Consider the following 13,457-nt stretch of genomic DNA (forward strand, 5'->3'; position numbering starts at 1 on the left):
TAGCTAAGTTTAATTTATTATTGTTGAAAGAAAAATATTTTTTTCATAAATTTAGTGTAGCCTAGGTATCCAGTGTATATAAAGTCTACAGTAGTGTACAGTCATGTCGCAGGCCTTCACATTCACTCACCATTTACTCACTGACTTACCCAGAGCAACTTCCAATCCTACAAGGTCCATTCATGGTTAAGTGCCCTATACAGTGTACCCTAAACTATGTACCATAGTTTGTCTTTTATGCTGTTTTTTTTTGTTTGTTTGTTTGTTTTTTGCTGTACTACTTCTATATTTAAATATGTTTGAACACACAAATAGTTACCACTCACCCCTGGTGTCTCCCAAGAAAAGTAGGCCCCCGCTCGCCCACTGCCCAGGATCTGTAGTCTGTCTGCCCACAACGTCCAGTGCCCCTTCAGACTTGGCAATCAGTGATGGCAGCAAAGGTGTCAATGTCGAAAGCTCCCCACGCGTGGTATTCTCATCCAGTGTATGCAAGATACTGGCAACATTATCAGCAAGCGATGGCTTGGATGCAAAGCCACCAGGTCGCCTACAGGAAGGCCATGGAGTCCTATTTCTCTTCCCCATGGTACTTCCCTCCTTCAGTTCTCCAGAGTACTTATGGTCACGAGGCTGGGAATCCTGGGTCCGGTGCCCATCACGTGCCCACACCGTCTTCCCACTGCAGTTACCTGGCTTTCAGAAGGTCTGGGCAGCACACATATGACAGCAGCAAGATCCGGACATCCACAGTAGAAGACCAAGCTTTGTCCAAAGAAGAAGAGGTAGAAAGTGAGTCAGATGAGGAGGTGGAGTATGACCTGAGCAACATGGAAATCACCAAAGAGCTCCGCCAGTACTATGCGGAAACAGAGAGGCACAGAGAAGAGCGACAGTGGCAGCAGCAGCTGGAGGTGGTGCGCCTGGACGACTATGTGAATGCTGACAATGACCTGTACCACAACCCCCGCTGGTTAGTTGAGCCCCCAGCCGAGAGGCCAGGCGAGTGGCACAAGGTCGAGATGCGAGATGCAGCGTTTGTATGGGGACAGCACCAGCACGATCCTGGCCATGGAGGCTGCGGTGCAGCTGAATTTCAACAAGCACTGTGACAGAAAGCAGCCCAAGTACTGGCCCGTCATTCCCCTGAAGTTCTGAGCCCTGGCACAAGGGCCCTGACATGTTTCTGAAAGAGGTCCCCAATCTCACCCCCTTGGATACAAACTCTTCTCTCCTCCTGTACTTTACTCAGGGAAAGGAGTATTTCTACTGGGAGAGAAGCATGTTCACCAAAGTCTCAGTGGGAGTAGATGTCATATGCCAGCCACTTGGAAGTCAGAGGATGTACTCTCGCCATCATGAGAGTTTCTCTTGGCACCAAATGATGACTTTGTATATATTACACTTTTTTTTATGTTGTCAATAGTAGTATTTGATTCATTAAAGTCCTGCCTAGATATTAAAAAAAAAAAGTTACCACTATATTACAATTGCTTACAGTATTCAGTTCAGTAACATACTCCACGGGTCTGTAGCTTAGGAGCAGTGGGCCATGCCACGTAGTCTTGGATAATAGTGAGCTGTGCCTTCTATATTATGTAAGTAGTCTCAGTGATGTTCACCAAACAAAGACATCGCCTAATGGTGCATTTCTCAGAATATATCTCTGTCCTTAAGTGAAGCATGACTATATTTGTTTAGGAAATTCAGATTCCCATTACAGGGTCATGGGTGGCCAAGCAAAATTTTTATAACCCTCAACTGAGAGAACAAGTGCCTAAGTTCTGAAAATCTTATTTGGTCGGCATTAATTTTCTTCTGAACATTTGTTTATCTTCCTCTTACTAGAGCACATCCTCCGTTTAGTGTGTATGTGTGCATTGGGGTGCTTGGGGAGCTGTTGATAGAAGAAGTAAAGGAAACATGCATGTATTAAAGTTTTTTTTTATTTTAAATACCACGCATAGTTAAATTTTTTTTCATATAATATTCTTGGAAAAATGCACCACTAATTTCACTTCTTTTGAGTTCTGAAAAGGTAACATACAGGTGTGTTTAATAAATTGCTTTAGAAAGATGGTTGAAAATATAATCTCAAATCTTCTTTCTTCTTTTTTTTTTGGAGAGGTTTTTGCCATAGGGCGTGTGCACTCCCCAGACAGACAGACAAAGACAGAGAGACAGAAAGCAAGATATCGCCTCTCAGGGGGGATGGCCATGCTGCAATCCCTTCTCCTCCATTTTCCTCTCAGGATCCTGGGCCTGCACGCACACTTGCCCAGTATGAGTTTTAAGCCACCAGGTCCTGGACTCGAACCACAGTTGACTACATGAGAGTCCAAGGACATAGCCATTATGCTAACTTCTGGTCCCTCAAATCTTCTTCATCTCAGGGACTTCACTGAGCCTTTAGCCTAAAATAAAGGTCTAATATTTTCATTTATTTTAGCTTCTAAACTAAACATCACAAGATTAAAAATGAATTTCAAGTTTTCCTAGAAATGATAAGGGGGGATTTGTTTTCTTCCTTACTTAATCCTTCTTCCCTTAGGCATCATGTTGGAGCTGAATGAAGACAGTATGTTCCAAATTGCCAGTCACACTGGTCTCTGTGTGGGCTGCTTAAAACATGCAAATGGCTTTGAAAAATGTCTCTTATCCTGTGAAGATAAATGAAAGTGTGCATAACCATCAATTGTAAGGAGAGTCAAAGGAGGACAGAAAGAGCTGACAAACAAGGAAACTTGGCCTTTCCCCCATAGACAAACATTCTATAAGGATACACACATGTTGATGGATTACGATGGATTACAACAGCCTCCTGAGTGTATGCACACCCAAGCCTCTTCTCCAACACATCTTCCCCAACGCTGCCAGAAAAACCATCCTACAGAAGAGCTCTGTTCACTTCCATATTAGGCTCAAACAATTTCAGTGGCTTTCTATTAAATAATGAAGAAAGCCACACTTTTCTTCTCAGGACTCAAGTCCCCAGCCAATGATGTTATCCTCATTTCCTACAAGTTCTCAACGTATTATCTCCTATTAACAACCAAAGTCAACTACAAGGGATCCTTATTACCTGAGTGTTTATCAAAGTCTTCTCTGAAAATGATTATTCTCTGATAATGTCTTCTCTAATAATAACAAGAACGATGATGTTATGAAAGGACGCCGTAAGTATACTACTAGGAAAAAGATTTAGCAATCAAAAGAACATAAACTCATGACCTCCTTTAACATTTCTGTCCTTTGTATTTCTCTTGATTTCCTCATAGTTATCAGATACTTCAGCATGGTTGGTCAGTTGTGGACTCTCAATTCAGCCACATACAATATGAACTGATTGCAAGTGGAGTTGCTAACATTGCAAAAGATGCAACATTTTATGAGAGTGATAAAAAGATTTAAATTAATAGAGCTTTCCAAATATTTTTGCAAGTATGACCTCTTCATGGCCAATCTGTGAAAGTCAAGTATAAATTGACAGAGGTCATCTCATGTTATCATACAGTTGCATCCAAAGTATTTCAGAGGCACATGGGTACACACACACACCACCTGATTTATTATTTGATTGAAGATTTAGCATATGGCTGTGAGTATAATGAATGTTATATAATTTAAACTTGTTTTAAGATGAATTTCCAATCAAATTTCCCTGTACTACTATGAAATTTGTCTCCACTTTAAGTGGGAATAGCAATTTCTTTTGGTTCCTCATTCATATTCCAAAATATTCTGTACTTTTCTATTCCTGTTGATTTGCACATCTTCCTTATTCTTTCAGGTGTAGCTCAGATACCATTTCTTCTAAATATCCTTTACAACCTCCTTTACTAAAAGGGAATACTGCACACAATTTCTATGTTGAAGACAAATTCCATCATGATATTTCTTGGAAATGGGAACTTTGGGAAATGAATGGGTTATGAGAATAGAGCCCTCATGAATGGGATTAGTTTCTCTTGTAAAAGGGACCCCAGTAAGCTCCCTCACCCCTTTCTGCCTTGAGGAAATGGTTGTCCATGAGTCAGGAAGAAAGCCCTCACCAAATCTGCTAGAGCTTTGATCTTGTATTTCTCAGCCTCCACAATTGTGAGAAACAACTATCTGTTGTTTATAAGCTACACAGCCTTTGGTATCCTGTTATAGTAGCCCAAAAGGACTAAGATAGACCTGTCTACAGTCAGTCTGTTAAAGTCAAGTATATATAAAGTGAAAGAAGTCATCTCGGGTGACTGTACAGTTGTATTGAAATATTTCACATGTGCGTGTGTACACATACAGGATTTATTGTTCTTTTTAGTGGTTAGTATATGGGGCCAGTTCTGGAGTACAGCAGTAATGTACTACTCAGGAGAAGCTGGTTCTGCAAGGTCAAAGCAGTTCACCTACTCAGCTTGGTCAGCTAGGATACCCTAGGTACGTGTGTGGGTACCTAGGACCTAGTGTGGCCTGACTAGGCCCTGTGGAGGATCCTTGTGGCTCTCCTCTCTCTCTCTCTCTCTCTCTCTGTCTCTTGCAAACATGCTCTATCAAGAATAAAGACAAAGAAAAAAATACTTAGCGTATGACTGTGATCATAATTGACAAGTTGTAAAATATTGTTTAAACTTAAGTTTGTAGGTTTTTGTTTTATTTTGGAGATAAATTTCTACTCAAGTTTCTCTGCATTACTAATTATGCTTTCCACTTTATGTGTATTCCCACAAATGAGATAGTAGTTTCCTTTGGTCCTTATTCATGTAAAAATATTCTGTACTTTTTTATTTTTGCTGATTTGCACTTTTTCCTTGTGATTCTCTTTATCCTTCCAGGTGCAGCTCAAATACCACTTTCTCTAAAACTCCTTCTCAATCTCTTCTAATAAAAAGGAATCTTTGTCTTCTAAATGCCCAGCAGATTTGGTTTATATTGACTATAGAACATATCAGATGCTGATTTGCAGTACTTGAAGACATTAAAGTACATAGGCTAGATGGAGGGCAGGTTCTATATAGTTCTTATTCATTTGCTCTTTCAGCTAATATTTGTAGAGCTCTTTTATGTTTAAATCATTTGTTTCAGGATCAGTAAGGAGACAGTGTTACTTCTGTAAACCATGCCTATGTTGAATTCTATTTATTGAACAAAGAGCAAACAAGAAAATGAAGATTTATATTTACTTCAAATGGAAAAGTTAAAAAAAAATGACCCACAACTTTTGTGTTGCCAAAGCGAGGGGAGAGTGATTCTTTTTTTATTGTGGATCTCTGTTTAACAGAAGTAGGTTTCAGATGGGAGATGATGGCTGACTCTTGCCGGGCCTGGCATATTGGGTGGCTCTCTGCCTACCACTGGTCTCACTCCCAATGCATGGTTGGTTATGATCGGCTGCCCACCCTCTGCATGGCCAAAGAAGGAACTTGGCAGCTGGTGCTTTGATGGAGTGGTATCACAGGGAGCTGCAGGCCCTGTCCTTGGTAAGTCCATTATTTGTTTGGGTTAGCTTCTGCAGAGTTGGAAGACTGTTTCTCAGAGCAAGTTTGACCAGTAAGTAATTCACAAGTTTGTCCAAACTTATTTCCAAGCTCTTTCAAGAAAGGTGTAGAGAAGTTGGTTGTTACCTGGAATCTCTGCAACACTGGTTAGTGTTATATATTAACCTTTGTAGAGGAACCAGCATTTAAAATACCAGAATTTAAAGAGCTTAGCTGTCATGAATCACTCAGTTATTGAGGCTAAGGCTGTGATACAAAAACTTTAATTTTTAAAATTTTTTTAATTTTATTTTTTTAAAGAATTATTTATTTAATTTTATTTATTCATTCATTTTATTTTTTAATTTGACCAGAAAGACACACAGAGAGAGAGAGAGAGATATTGAGAGAGGGAAAGTGAGAAAGCAAGTCACCAGGTCCAAGATTCGAACCATGGTTGGCCATGTGGGAGTCCAGCGCCTTTATCCACCACACCACCTGCCGGCCCCATAAAGGCTTTGTTTGAATAGCCTTGATATGATAGTGAAGACCATGAGAGAATGGGCTGGGAATGGCATACCTTCTTTAAACAATTCATTCTTTTTGGATTCTGTTTTGTTTCGTTTTTGTTAACTTACTATAATTCAATTTTGGGTTTGCTGTGCCAATTTAAATCCCAGTTTAGAGGAACAATAATTCTCTACTGTTATTTTTAGTTTTATTCACTCATTCATTTTCTACTGAGACATCTTCCTAATGTTTCTTTGCACTCGTACCAGGGCCATTTTTCCTTTTGACAAAGATACTCTGCAAGCAAAGTGTAAAGTGAATGTATCCTGGAATTATAAACATTGAACTCCAAGCTTGTGTGTACCCTTGGTACAAGCTTTGGGACTGTCAACTGAGTCTTGTAGATATATTAACTAATAAGGAGTTTGTACACTGCTGATCAGTGCTTCTTTAATCCCACAGAAAGTAGCTAGCTGACACTTGAACCCTGGCTGAATCTGCAGGGTGTGTCTCTATTTGCCATTGAAGGGGACCATTAACAGCATAATCTAGGTCAATATCCAATCCTCTGTCTATGAGGGGACTTCTAAAATGAGAGGGGGCACAGGAAACCTCTACTCCTCTGAACCAATAGTTGATAAAAATTCAAGCAGCTCTTCATTGGAGAGCCTGGGGGTGAGGCTGGGCAGTTTCAAAGCTCTACTGAGAGAACAGGAGGATTCAGGGAGAAAAGAAATATTGAGTGTTATGATGTAATTATTCTCCTTTCTTGTATGGTACTAGGGGTGAGCCGTTAATGGTAATTTTCTTTAGAGATTCTCAGACTTGTCTGTGCATTGGAATCACCTCAGAACTTAAAACAAAAACTAATGCATGGTTCTTACCTCCCAGAGATTCTATTTAATGGGCTTGGTAGAGCCTGGGCATCAGAGTTTTTAAGATGATTCCATGGTACAGCCAAGGTTGAGAACCACTAGCTAGACCTTCAGATACGTGCATTTGGTAGGGTGGGGGTGGGGTGATCTCTTTAAATGCTCCATCTGTCGCTGAGTTTCTTTCTTGCCTCATTTCTCACTGTGTTTTCTTTAACCTCATTGCATTTCCTCTCTGCCTCTTGTCTCCCCACCCTACATAACTAAACAAAATTCAGCCTTCTTTTAGACTGTCTTTTCTATGTTTAGCAAATCTGGCAGCCTTAAGGCATCCTTTGAGTATTACAGCTTTCACCTCAACATTAGATTGTGCAACATTTTCTCCCTTGCCACTGAGTGCTTCTCATAAATGTAATTATATTGGCTGTATAGTATGTTATCATGTATTTACACGATCATTTATTAAAACAGTCCACTGCAATTATACCTTGGTTATTTCCCATTAGGTGATTTTGCAAATGAAATCAGCACATTTAAATATAAATATTTGTCCACATCTCTGATTATTTCCTCAGGGGATCTGCCTAGCAGTGAAAATTATTGGTACAAAGATAAACATTTTAAAATGTGCCAGTACCTACTGAAAAAAATATATGGCCAAGCTGCTTTCAAAAGGATTGTTCTGATTTATAAAACCAACTAGGGAGATTTCCTATAATTAATTCTTTTAGTTGCTGACATGGGTACATTTCAACTGTCCGGCATAATTTAAGTAGAATTCAATTAAAAACTGTGTTGTAGGCCATACCTTTCCATAACAAGCATTAAACATGTTGTAATAATAATAAATATTTATTTTATATTCTAAAGAGAACAACATTTTATTCATTTGGAGGACTTCCTTAGATCACTCTACCTTTCAAATCAGTAAAGGCCTTAATTTATTATCATCTCAAGTCATTTCCTTGGTAATCATAATGAAATAGAATAGACCCAAGAATTATAAGCCAGGTGTGTGGACATATTTCAGAAGACTCATCTGAGCAATATCGGCTTTCAGATTCCTTCCAGAAAGACTTATATTAGATTTGATTTAGAGTCTGAGAACCTGCATTATAGTTGAGGCTGCCCAGGTAGGGTCAGTGTGTAGTCTGACTTGAGTACCATAATAAAGGGTTGTGCTTAGAATGTCTTTATGGTTCTCTTGTACATACATGTCACCATCCTTCTTAAACTTTATGTGTCATTTTGCAGCCAATGATTCAAGAATTATTTGACCAGGGTACTCCTAAAATGATCATAAAATTGATAGAGTATCAAATGCTTATGAGTTAAAATTCATAATAGGTTAAAGTTTCTCTCAAATAAAGTTAAGTGTGGCAAGAAACTGTTAACATTTGATTATATTGTTTTGAATATAATACATTTAGTAATGTCACAAATAAAATATAAGGCATAAGATATACAACAGATAGCAGTAATTACAAGCATGTTGTATCACTGTAGAGTGATCGTTATGTCTTAAGGCTCAATTTACAGATTAATACCACATCTTGGTGAGTTGAAAGCAGCCTCTCATGTTCCTTTTGTTCTTGGGCATGGCACACAATTTCCCATGAGTTATCTCTGTTTATTATGATATATGCACATGCATATATATTAGGTGTGTGCACACATATTAGAGAATCTTGAAAAAAAGTCAGTGCTGATATCTTACTATAGAATATATATAAATGCTGCATAGATCACTAGTACTGAGAAATGCAACTTGGAAATTGCTGACTGTCTTAGTTAGGGAATGTATTCTTTGCAAAGGGAAATATATTCAGACTAACTCATGCAACAAAGAGGCTTAAGGAAAATACAACATCTCACCTGAGTAAAGCACAGAACTGAAAGCCAGGCTTCAGGAAGTCTGACATCACCTTTCCCCTGAATGATGATCCCTAATCTCTCCTTCTTGATACACAACAGTTTCCTCATATCTTTCTACAAGTCCCCTGCCAGGACTCTGCCTGCTGTGCACCATGACTAGCAATAGTAGGTTCTTGCTCAGAGTAAGTTCTTGATCATGAATGCATTTGTCTGTAGACACCTGGAGTTCAAAATGTCGCCCTGCCTAGGATTTTAGACAAAATTTCTCTCATAGGTGAGAGATGAACAAATGAACTCTAAGACTCTTGGGTGTTTGGGGCTAATACATGAGAACAACATTTGGAAGATTACAAAACTCCCAAAAAAGTCAAATAATTAAATGACAAAGATTTCTAGAAGACTTTTGAACACATACAATGCCTCCTGGCAGTGCTTTGTATTTTTCTTTTGGAACTGATTCTGAAAGTCTTAAATGGAAGGGAATAAAGATTTTTGTCATTAGAAGTACTTACTGATTGGGGCTAGCAGGTGGTGTGGTGGTTAAGGTACTGGATTCCATTATGGCTGACAGTGGTTTGAGTCCTGGACCTTGTGACTTGCTTTTTCACTTTCCCTCTCTCTGTCTCTCTGGTGAGTATACATTCCATAAAGCAAATTTAAAAATAATAAAAATAATAAATAAAATGAAATAATTATTCATTTTAAAAACTACCTATTGGTGAATAATTCAGCATGATAAAGTAGTTCTATATAGCATTAAGATTTTTTTCTATTGATAAAAGGATATGATCTAATTTTTTCTCTTTAGTATGTGTTATTTTTGTTTTTATCAGAGATTTTTGTTGTAGTGAGCATGCACTTGCTAGAAAGACAGAGACAGACAAAGGGACAGAAAGCAAGAAATCACCCCTCGGGGGGATGACCACACTGCAGTCTCTTCTCCTTTGTTTCTCAGGTGGGACGCACATGTGCCGGCATGAGTTTAAAGCCACCAGGTCTGAGACTCAAACTGTGGTCGACTATGTGGGAATCCAGCAACGTAAACATTATGCCATCTGCTAGTCCTAGTATGTGTTCTTTCTAAAGTATGCTAATACCTACTAAAAATCTCTCACACCCCAAATCTACCAGTCTCAGAAGTAAACACTATTTTTGTTTGTTTGTTTTAAATAATTACTTATTTTAACTTTTTATTATCAAAATTTGACCAGAGAGACAGAGAAAGAGAGGGAAAATGAGAAAGCAAGCCACCAGGTCCAGTACTCAAACTGTGGTCAACCACGTGGGAGTCTGGCACCTTAACCACCATGCCACCTGCCAGCCCCAGAAGTAACCTCTATTAATAATTTGATGTGTGTATGTATGTGTGTTTATTTATTTAGAGAGATTTTCATTATAAAGTGCATGTGTTCACTGGAGAGACAAAGAGAAAATGAGAAATCATCCTCTGAGGAGATGGCTACACCACAATCCCTTCTCCTTCATTCTCCTCTTGGTATTTTGGGCACTCATGCATACATACCTGGTGTGAGTTTCAAGCCACCAGATCCAGGACTCGAACCATGGTCTAGCATGTGGGAGTCTAGCACCTTAACCACTATGCCACCTGCGGGCCTTTTGTGTATATATACATTCTATATGCACATAAATTTAGTATTGATGGGATAATACCATATAAGTAGTCTACAATCTGCATTTCTCCACATATTGCATCAATACATAGATATGTGTGTAGAATTTTTCATCCACTGGATGAACCATCATTTGTTTGGCTACCAGCCTTTACCTGGGTTTTGATTTTCCTACTAAATATTTGCTATTGTAAGTAGTTGTGCAATAAATTATAAATACGTCTACATTGTTGCCATATGCACTTATTCTTTTCTTAGATAATTCCTTGAAGTGAAATTTCTGGATTGATATCCATTTCATTTTTGCCATTGTCTATGTGGCAGGTCGAATAATGCACTCCTTCACACAAGGATGTTCAAATCCTAATTCCCAGACCCTGTGAAAAGTTAGATTACATCTAAAGAGAAATTAGAGTGGTTACCAGATAAATTTGAAAGAGAGAGATGATTTTGGATTATCTTGTTGGGTTCAATGTACTCAAAAGAGTTCTTAAAAGCAGATGAGGAAACAGGAGTCAAAACTGACTATAGCAATGGAAGATAAGCACAGAGAGAGGCAACATTATTGATGTTAGAGACACAGGAAATTGCCCAGGTAAGGAATGTGGGCAACCTGTAGAAGCTAGAAAGGGTAAGGAAATGGATTCTCCCCCAGAGCTTTCAGAAAAGAACAGTCTTGCCAACGTCTTGATTTTTACCTCATGGACACTTATATCAGATTTCTAACCTATAGAACTATAAAATGAGTTTGTTTTGTTTTGAGCCACTAACTATGTGGCAGTTTGTTACAACAGTGGAAAGCTAATATAGTCCATCCCCAGATTAATATAGAAAAAATCAATGCCAGTTCTCAATTGGGGTTTGTGTGTGTGTGTGTGTGTGTGTGTGTGTGTGTCCCACTTCACAGTGAGATGACGGCATCAAAGTCTCATCATGCCTTGACTTGTTAGTCACCTCAAATGAGGCCTTAAATACCACAAAGGGATGATATTCGTTCCCACAAAAATGAGTTGTCATGAAAGGAAGATAACTGTCTCCTTGTCTCTGTCTCACTTTCTTTTTTTCTTTGCATATTCCCACAATCCTCTCTGCTTGTCAGCCATGTTGTAAGGGCAGTCCATACTTTGACTTTCTAGTCACCAGAATTGTGAGTCAAATACACCTCTTTTCTTTGTAAATTACCCAGTCTTGGGTATTTCTGTTAGTAACACAATAGTGGACTGAGATATGCTTGTTTATGGTAGTGTCAGTTATTTCTTCTATAATTTGTAACCAAAGCATGTTTAACAGCTAGAACCTCCCTTCCTTCTGGTACTCATACTTTACACCCTTTCTCTCCTTTGATCTAATCCTATCCATTCTTAGTCTACCTCCCTCACTATTGTAGCCCATAGGGATCTCCTCCTCCTCCTCTCAACCTCTCCAGTACCATCTGAGCTAGTCATATTCCTCTGGCTGTTTCCTGTGTATCAGCCCTGCTGTTCACTAGAACAACACTATGCAACAAAACTTTCTGTGGTGCCAGAAATGTATGTATCTGCATTGTCCTTTATGTTGGCTGCTAGCCACAAGTGGGTATTGTGCTCTGGAAAGGTGGCTAACACAACTGAAAAACCAAAATCTAATTTTATTTAATTGAATTTTAATAACCACATGTGGTCAGTGGCTACCACATTGGTCAGCACAGCTCTAGAAAGTTGGTTACTTAAAACAGTGATGATTTATAAAATTCTTTGCCTCTAGGAGAGGAGTAGGCACTAAGTACATAATGAATCATTCTTAAATGACCTTTGATTACCTCATATTTTCTGCTGCTGTCATCATTCCATATGCCTAGGGAAATGGACAGGTAATGTAAGCAAAAGATATTTCCTAAGTGCAACAACAGGGAAGGGTAGGGACTGTAGCATGCTATCAAAAGGACTCAGACGCCTTTCAGTTCAAATGCTGTTGCCATGTTGAAGGGAGACTCAGTGTGACCAAATTTTTTTGCTTTTGTTTTTAAGCTGGAAATTGGGATATCAAGATAAAAATAGGAGTTTTCAAATATGGGTTATTAGCTCATAATTTAAGAGAAAAGAACTCTGGGTAGCACCAACAATAGGCGTATTGGTTAGATTGGCCAGAGGGCCACCAGTTTGAGGCCTGTGACTCACAAAATAAATTGTAGATTCTTCCCAATCTAACCCTAGAAGATGTACAGACATCACAGGCAGGTCTCCTGTAGTTCCTCTCCAGAGTACTCTGCTCTAGGGACCTGGGACACTTGCAGGTCCTCAGACATGTCCTGCATTCTTGTGCCTTTATGCCTTTGTTTCTGTCCTTCTGTTAGTTCTAAAGCATCCTCCCCCTATGTCCTGACCCCTTGTTTTCACAGGAAAATCCTAATTATTCTTCATAGCTCAATTTTCTTCAGTAAAGTCTTCTCTGAATCTGCACATAATCAAAAGAATAACCTAGCCCTTTGAGCAGGGCGACTAGTTTACTTCTCTAGTGGTGTTAGTGAAAGTTGCATACCAACTAGCTTTGGTATTAATTGCTGCTGGTTTCGAAGCACTCTGTAAAGTAACAAGTATAACTAACTGTGCTCAGGGACTGATTTAACTTATCTGTTCTCCCCAGGGTTAAATAAATTAGTCCCTGCTGCTATCTCCTACTCTGTCAGGAATGGGCAGTGGCAGTAACCACTCCTGGGTGGCCAATCACAAGAGAAATAGTACACACAGAGTGCTGAGGATAGTGCCCAGAGTTCAATACAGTGGGCTGTCCACATCTCACGTTTTGCACTCACAGATTCAATCAACTGCGGCTCAAAATACTAAAAAAAAAAAGTTGCATCTGTACTGAACACATACACTTTTTTCCTCCTTGCCATTATTCTCTAAACCATATAGTATAATAACTATGTACTTAGTATTTACATTGCATTAGGTATTATAAATAATCTAGAGATGATTTAAGGTACACAGGAAGATGTGAGTAGGTTATATACAATGCAAATACTATACTATTTTATTTAAACTTGAGCTTTTTGATAACCACAGGGGCTCCTGGAACTGATTCTCTATGAATACGGAAGAAGGACTGTAAATGTTCGTGTTTGTCTT

At 38.9% G+C, this 13,457-nt stretch overlaps 1 pseudogene; it reads left to right on the forward strand.

Moving 5' to 3' along the window:
- The first annotated feature begins 431 nt into the window (after positions 1-431).
- Positions 432-1,158, forward strand: LOC102468655 (gem-associated protein 8 pseudogene; annotated as a pseudogene).
- Positions 1,159-13,457: the final 12,299 nt, after the last annotated feature.

The sequence above is a fragment of the Tupaia chinensis genome, unplaced genomic scaffold (assembly GCF_000334495.1).
Source record: "Tupaia chinensis unplaced genomic scaffold, TupChi_1.0 Scaffold000569_1, whole genome shotgun sequence".
Taxonomy (NCBI): Eukaryota; Metazoa; Chordata; class Mammalia; order Scandentia; family Tupaiidae; genus Tupaia; species Tupaia belangeri.